This window comes from Cinclus cinclus, chromosome 10 (genome assembly GCF_963662255.1).
Source record: "Cinclus cinclus chromosome 10, bCinCin1.1, whole genome shotgun sequence".
NCBI lineage: Eukaryota > Metazoa > Chordata > Aves > Passeriformes > Cinclidae > Cinclus > Cinclus cinclus.
Genome location: NC_085055.1, coordinates 11065163 through 11070874, shown reverse-complemented (window position 1 = coordinate 11070874; position 5712 = coordinate 11065163).

The following is a 5712-nucleotide window of genomic DNA, read 5'->3' as shown; positions in this document are numbered from 1 at the left end:
CTAGGGCAGCCTGAGCTGCTCCATTTAAAGCTCTTGGACACCTTGGCACAGCTCGGTGAAAGCTTGTTATCCTGATGGGTACGAGAGCACTCCTGAGTGAGGAACTATAGGCTAGGAGCCCATCCCATTCCCACTAGCTGAGACCAGTGGGTCAGCAGTCTTGGTGGCTGACTCAACACAGCTCTCCCATTCGACCTCACTGAGGAGCAGCTTCTAAATCATGGTGTGACTTCAGAGTCAGATGAATCACACACTTGATCAAGAGTTACTCTAGGATTTATGGATTTGAGTGCAAGCTTAACTGTGGCCATAGGCTGAGGTCATTGTCTGAAGGGCAGTATCAAAATGCAAAAATCAGTGAGATGCCTGCTGCAAGAAACCCTCTCCATTTCATAGCTGCTCATGGAGCTGTGCAGCCTGCAATCTCCTGTGTCACAGTTAACCCTTATCAGGTTCCTCTACACATAACTGCAGCAGGTAGGATCAAGCCTAGAGTGAAAAAGCAGCCCCGTGTCCAGCGAGGGATTCTCACTGGTGGTGTCCAAGCCATGTTGCTCAAAGGGCCAGTGTGAAGTTGGGAGCTGGAAGCATTGGAGACAACACAGTTTCACCTGGAGGGGCTGTTTCCATCAGCACTGCCTGCCTCTGCCTCTGTGATACCCACTCTGAACTTGTAAGTGGAGGAGCAGGAAGGGACCCACTCTGCCCCTAATCGAGCCTGTATCTACACCCTCACCTTAGCTTCTTACTGTATCCTGGTTTGCATTTTCTCCTGTGCCTTGTGGGAGCAAAACTCAGGTTTCAGGAAGCATCTCATTAAACTTTCCGTATTTTGAAATGGCGTGACTCACTCTTACCAAACCAGCTGCTGTTTTGTCCTTGCTCTGTGCATTGAGACAAGCACAGGACCCACCCCTGCCCCACGACTGGCCCCAGAATTCTGGGGAGTTAGGGGTCCAGGCAGCAGCAAACACTCATCACCTTCCCCCTCAAAAAATGTCCCTCTGTGGCTTTTAGACACAAACATGAATGCACATGAAAGGCCAGTGGGTGGGGGCTTGTGCTGAATAATAAGCAGTGGCCAAACAAGTAGAGCAGGTCTGTGGAAGCAATTCAGGTAAGCCAAAAAGATCGGTAAGGTGAGATGTAATTATAATCCCTCTGAGCTGGGACACTAGGAGGAGCCGAAGGACCCACGACACAAACATCGCCCGTGCAGCCCTGCTACACCAGGGGGAACTAGGCCTGAGTAACAACTTGTTTACAACTTCTCATTCGTCCTGGCTGAGCCAGCCCCACAACAATGGAACTCTGAGCACCTAATACCTTGGCCAGGCCAAAATTTTTTGGCGTGTAAGAGGAGATAGGGAAGAGGCACACAGGTACATAGGTCAAATTTTCTTTTTTCCTTTCCTGTGTCCTACCCTAGAAATGTTTAACTGAAGAACAATTTATTCAGGATTTTTCCCCTGTTTTCTATTGTGTGTCATGTGCTTTGCTGGTGTGTGTCGATGATGGAGGAACTGCAGAGCAATAGCTCATATCCAACAACAGTAAAATGAAAGTTCAGAGCCCAAACAAATGGTCTCCAAACTTCCAGGACCCTGTTAGATAATAAAGAAGCTAAAATGTACCTTGGTTATCACCAGAAAGTAGCCTATGGGAACATCCTGCTCATTCAGCTATCCCTAACTTGTTTTCTTTCTTTAGCTGTGTGAGGTTTCTTCAGTCTCAGCTGTCCAGTGGCACAACATGAAAGGGTGAAAGGGTAGCCCTTGGGAGCCAAGTGTCCAACCAGAAGCTGAAAAAAAACCAGTTATAGCCAAAGACAAAGCTTAGCCTAATGAGCATCATCAACAGAAAAAAATATGAAAGCAGGAGTTTCAAATTGTCTGTCACTTCAGATAAGATCTGACTTTCTACACGTAAAAATGGAAGTAAAATTAAAGGGGGGGGTGGGTGAGAAAGAAACTGGGGAAGTGCTGAAAGCTTTCAGGCTTTGTTCTTTCATCACAAAAAAAAGAAAAAAGAAAAGAAGGGCACGTTTTCCCCTTTGTAAGTTGCAGTTAAGAGCTAGACCCTTCTTCATTTCGAGCAAAGGGAATTTTTGCTTTTGAGTTTGAAAAAAGCAGAAACAGGATCATGATTTTTAAAAAGCTTAAATCCCAGGCATGTTTTAGAAACAGATTCAAAAGCACATGCTCACTGCAATTATCTATGCCTGCGGTGTTTTCAGACATGTGGACTTCAGGAAAACAATAGCCAGCCCTGTTATCAGCACAAAGGAGGATCAGTTTGGAATTACCTGTAACGTAGGCAGCCCTCAGCTCTGAGGGCTTCCATTCCCACTGTTGTTCAGCTGTGAATTCACTTACAACATTCCAGAAAAAGGAAGAGAAGAGAAGAGAAGAGAAGAGAAGAGAAGAGAAGAGAAGAGAAGAGAAGAGAAGAGAAGAGAAGAGAAGAGAAGAGAAGAGAAGAGAAGAGAAGAGAAGAGAAGAGAAGAGAAGAGAAGAGAAGAGAAGAGAAGAGAAGAGAAGAGAAGAGAATTCCTGACTGAAGTGTGGAGCAAGTGAGAGCTGGCACCCTCTAAGCAATAACTCTCAGCACAGGTCCTGCCTAAAATCAGAGGGATATTCTGCCACTGGAAACTGATGTTTCTTCAAGCAGGAAAAAAATCAGAGAGAGAGGATGTTTGAACACAAGCATGCTCCAGCTCCAAGGCAGGCACTACACAAGGGTAGAGACATGAAGGATGTGTCCCTGGCTGGGATGTTCTCCTGCACAGGTGCCATGATTCTTTCCATCCATTTAAAACAAGGGGCAATAATGAACCATTGCAGCTCCAGAAAAATGGTTCAATAGAAGGGTTTGGCACTGATGGCAAATACCCAGATGCTGTGCTGCCCGGTGTGATCACTCAGAGGCACACACACCTTGGCTAGCCGGGCTGGGCTGGTGAAAGACTGTCTCTTGGAAACCCTAAGCTTGTTATTTAGGTTAACTGCATGTGTCTCTTTCATGTATTTGAATTTAAAACTCCCAGGGATAATACTGCTGAATATCAGAAGGCTGGGTTGGAATCAGAAAGGCATGCGTGGTCAAGCCTTAAGGACTTGAGCTGGGGGAAAGGAAAAAAAAAAAAAAGTGATGGTGAGTTTCAGCAGGTCCTGTCTCCCCTGAGCAGCTGAGCAGCTCCAAGGGGAAGTGGTCCCTGTGTGGTGTTTGCATTGCAAACTATGCTGAGCAGGCAGTGACGTTGCTTAACCAGAGTACCAGAAACATCTTAGAAACATCTTAGAAATCCTGGGTCTCTGTGTCAGGGGCTACAAATCCTCGGTGGCCGGTGTCCTGAGTCTCTGTGCAGCCGAGGGACAGGGGGACAGGACACACACCCCGGTATCTGTAGCAGCCATCTGGGCTCCTTCCATAATCGATGGGGAGAAACTGGGAGGAAAGCGTGATTCATCCCACCTGCCCGGCGCTCCGCCCGCCTCCCCGCGGGTGGCAGCTCTGTCTGTGCCGGCACTGCCCTGCCTGTCACCGCCCGCCTGTGTCCCCTGCTGCTGGCCCCGGCCCGGGCAGAACGCTGCTGGCATCGCTCTGCTGGCACCTTGTGCCGGGAGTGCCGGGATGGGGCAGAACCGCCATGCGGGGCAGCAGCACCCCAAACCAGCACCCCGCTCCTGCTCTTGCCATGTGCAGCAGCACCCCAAACCAGCACCCCGCTCCTGCTCTTGCCATGTGCAGCAGCACCCCAAACCAGCACCCCGCTCCTGCTCTTGCCATGTGCAGCAGCACCCCAAACCAGCACCCCGCTCCTGTTCTTGCCATGTGCAGCAGCACCCCAAACCAGCACCCCGCTCCTGTTCTTGCCATGTGCAGCAGCACCCCAAACCAGCACCCCGCTCCTGTTCTTGCCATGTGGGGCAGCACCCCAAACCAGCACCCCGCTCCTGCTCTTGCCATGTGCAGCAGCACCCCAAACCAGCACCCCGCTCCTGTTCTTGCCATGTGCAGCAGCACCCCAAACCAGCACCCCGCTCCTGTTCTTGCCATGTGGGGCAGCACTCCAAACCAGCACCCCCCTCCTGCTCTTGCCATGTGCAGCAGCGCCCCAAACCAGCACCCGCCTCCTCCACGGGCGATCCCTTGTTGGCGCTTGGCAACAGGACACGTTTTTGTCACCCTTATCTGCGGGATCTCAGCTGTGCACTTCATTTCTCTGTGTGCCAGAGGAGGAGCTGAAACCTGCACCCGGTGTGATTCATGTGCCATTACCATGGATAAACCCTGTGGTGGCGATTAGCAATCGCTTATATAAACCGGGTTTCCAGGGTACTGGGCACCTGCGAACTATGTTAAATCCTAAGCAGGGTGCTCGGGAACCTTCTGGACCTTTCTTGGCACCCATGGGCTCCCCCCTGCTCCAGGCTAGCCCAAATGGATTGCGATGCTGCGTAGTAGGGAGCCAAGGCAATAGGCCTACCAGAGGGCTTTCCCCCGCATGGGGAGCAGCTACCCGAGCCTCCCCAGCAGGCTTGTATGGAGTGAGAAAAAGACAGCAAGAAAGAGGCTGGGGTGGGGCGGAGGTAGAGAGGGGTGATCCTGGAAGGGAGGGTTGATTTGGAGAGGGGGAAGTGCTTGGAGGCTTGACTGGGGAGGAGAGGCTGGTGGAGGTGTGGGGTGAGAAGGTGACAGTGGAATGTGGGGACTCTGAGAGCAGCCTTGCTGGAATGATGGGATGGAGCTGGGAGAAAACCAGTGGAGGAAGGGCAATGAGGCAGATTGTTTTCCAGCTTTCTGCTGCAAATGAACAGAGGTGGGAGAGGCTCTGAGGGGAGATAGGGAGATTCAGCTAATCTCTACCAAATTAGCCATTCTTTAAAGACTTGCTGAGCAGGCAGTCCATCCATGGGGGATACCGGTGCCAGTCCTGATCCTTATCCTCCTGTGCCCATGGAAATGCACTGCTCACCACTAACAGCACCGTGCAGAGCCTGAGTGAGTCTGGCTGATGGCTGGGGGCTGAGGATGCCCCGTGCCACCCTCACACCCCCGGGTCTCCGGCAGGGGCCACACTGAGCTTTTGATGAAGCTGCATAAAAGGATCTGGGAGAACTGGTCCTGCAGGGAGCCGAGCTAAGCCCACCTGACAGCTTGTGTCCAGCTCTGCTATGCACTGGTTAAAGTCAGCTCCATTCTCAGCCAGAAAAACCCTCTGATAAATAGTAAGTCAGCCAGCTGCGTATTTACCTTCCAAGGCTGGCCAGCACTGACATGCTTTGCAGAGCCAGGCCCAGCTCCAGTGAGAGGGGGAGTGCCCGGGAATGCTGCGGCGGGGAAGTGGGAGGATTTATAGCTGTTTGCGATGGGGGTCGGGTGGGTCACCTGAGCCGAGGGGGCCTCCCAAGTCCTTCTCCTTTGCCAAGAAAGATTTTCCTTGTTTGGCCTCCCAGACAGTTGGAGCGAGCAGCCCCTTCCCAGGGAGCAGGGTCACTTCGGAGCAGCTGAGCCTGGGAGATGAACCCATGGGTAGGGCTCCCATCTCGCTGGGAGCAGCATCCTGCTGCTGGGACGAGGAGATGGGCCTGGAGGACGCTCGGCAGAGAAATGAAGCGGGCTGCAGACATTGTTCTGTATTGCTGAGCATTTATCTTTTCCAGCTGACCATCTCTTTGTACACCCCCACCGTTCCAGGCTGCCCTCACA